The sequence below is a fragment of the Bombina bombina genome, unplaced genomic scaffold, assembly GCF_027579735.1.
Source record: "Bombina bombina isolate aBomBom1 unplaced genomic scaffold, aBomBom1.pri scaffold_78_1, whole genome shotgun sequence".
Classification (NCBI taxonomy): Eukaryota; Metazoa; Chordata; class Amphibia; order Anura; family Bombinatoridae; genus Bombina; species Bombina bombina.
Window position 1 is genome coordinate 2,110,143 of NW_026511871.1, and position 2,779 is coordinate 2,112,921.

Sequence of the window (2,779 nt, forward strand, 5' to 3'; positions counted from 1 at the left end):
CCCACTGTATATATATATGTATGTATGTATGTATGTATGTATGTATGTATGTGTGTATGTGTGTATGTATGTGTGTATATGTGTGTGTGTGTGTGTGTGTGTGTGTGTGTGTGTATATATTTATATATATCTAGAATAGAAGAGGGAAGGGTGCACAGCAAAAAAAAGACCTCCTGGTGTAGTATGTCAAGATATTTTTTGTATGTTTTGTGATACAGTGACAAATGAACACTCACATGTTACAACCTCAACCTTATGAGGTATAAATAAGACACAGAAAAAACGATTATCCACTTTAGGAAAAGGCAATCTAAACCCCTTTCTTTCATGTAATTAGCAAGAGTCCATGAGCTAGTGACGTATGGGATATACATTCCTACCAGGAGGGGCAAAGTTTCCCAAACCTCAAAATGCCTATAAATACACCCCTCACCACACCCACAATTCAGTTTTACAAACTTTGCCTCCTATGGAGGTGGTGAAGTAAGTTTGTGCTAGATTCTACGTTGATATGCGCTCCGCAGCAAGTTGGAGCCCGGTTTTCCTCTCAGCGTGCAGTGAATGTCAGAGGGATGTGAGGAGAGTATTGCCTATTTGAATTCAATGATCTCCTTCTACGGGGTCTATTTCATAGGTTCTCTGTTATCGGTCGTAGAGATTCATCTCTTACTTCCCTTTTCAGATCGACGATATACTCTTATATATACCATTACCTCTACTGATTCTCGTTTCAGTACTGGTTTGGCTTTCTACTACATGTAGATGAGTGTCCTGGGGTAAGTAAATCTTATTTTCTGTGACACTCTAAGCTATGGTTGGGCACTTTTGTATAAAGTTCTAAATATATGTGTTTAAACATTTATTTGCCTTGATTCAGGATGTTCAACGTTCCTTATTTTCAGACAGTCAGTTTCATATTTGGGATAATGCATATGAATAATTCAATTTTTTCTTACCTTAAAATTTGACTTTTTTCCCTGTGGGCTGTTAGGCTCGCGGGGGCTGAAAATGCTTCATTTTATTGCGTCATTCTTGGCGCAGACTTTCCTGGCGCAAAAATTTTCTTGTCATTTCCGGCGTCATACGTGTCGCCGGAAGTTGCGTCATTTTTTTGACGTTCTTGCGCCAAAAAATGTCGGCGTTACCGGATGTGGCGCCATTTTTGGCGCCAAAAGCATTTAGGCGCCAAATAATGTGGGCGGCTTTTTTGGCGCTAAAAAATGTGAGCGTCATTGTTGTCTCCACAATATTTAAGTCTCATTATTTATTGCTTCTGGTTGCTAGAAGCTTGTTCTTTGGCATTTTTTTCCCATTCCTGAAACTGTCATTTAAGGAATTTGATCAATTTTGCTTTATATGTTGTTTTTTCTATTACATATTGCAAGATGTCTCCGATTGTCCCTGAATCAGAAGCCACTTTTGGAAAAACGCTTAACTGAGTTTCAGTTCTACCAAAGCTAAGTTCATTTATTTTAAATGTTATAAATGTTTATCTTTAGCTATGGTTTGTAATAAGATATTATGATATACTTTTACATGCGGAATCCATTAGTATTTATGCTTTATATATTTTTCTTTTCTTACAAGAAATATTTAGAAGATTTATAAGAAATATTTTCTGATTCTATTTTAAAGGCTTTGTCTGACTTAGTGCCTTCTAATAAAATTTTTAGGTCTTTTTCACTTCTTTTTTAATTATTGAAGTTTCAAATGACCAACAACATACTGATTTATCCTTCTCTGATGATGTTTTTTTCAGAAATTTTTTTCATCGGATATTGACACTAACAAATCTACTTTTTTTATTATTTTTCAATTATTAAAGTACATTTGTTCTTTGTTGAAAAGGTGTTGATTATTTTGGATATTAAGGTAACTAGTTCTTTAAGACTAGCTGACATTATTTCTGCCTATTTATTTCTTTAGAGGTTTTCTTTCCAATTCCCTATACTAGGGAATGAAATAGGCTGAGAATTTTCTTTTATTCCTTCTTCAAAGGTTTTAAACTATATTCTTTGCCAGCAGTTAAATTCAATTTGGAGGGTTCTCCAATTTATTGGGGCTATCTCTAATTCTACTAATTATGCTATTGTTTCTATAGCAAAATAATATTTATTTTCCTTTAGATAGTTGTATCTTATTTATGGAAAATTATTTAGTTTCAGGTACTTTTCTTGGTCCTGTGATTTATTTGGATATTGCAATTGCTTCATTTTCTCTGTTTACTTTAAGATCAAGTATAAGATTATGATTTATTTTAGCATTGTTAAGGGACAACATTTACTAGACTAGGTGCTGTTGCATTTGTCTTGTTGTTTTGCATTTATTGATTATGCAAGTCCTCTGTATTGGCTGGTCCTTTAAACTGGACTATCATGCTAATAATTTCATTTGTGTCTTTATTTTATTGAATATTTTCGCAAATGAGGGTTAATCTATGTCTTTAGCTTTTTTAGCTAGAAGAATTTTGTGATTTTTAAAAAAAAATAAAAAAATCCATATTTCCTTTGTTCTAAGATAATCAATTATTTGTTTTATAATTGGATTCAATTCTTAACTGTTACTCTGGGCTTCAAGGTTGAGTTCTAAGACTAAAACTTTAAGCTTATACTAGTTTGGTTGTTCTTATTAAGGAACAAATTCCTGAGTTCTTTCCCAAGTAACATGTCTATAATTGGAGTTCAAAATCAGCTCCCTAATTTTGCGATGTACGTGCCGTATTCCAGCTTGGCTGGTAAGGGGCAGGTTAAGGCTTCTTTGAAATTTATTTTGTCCAAAA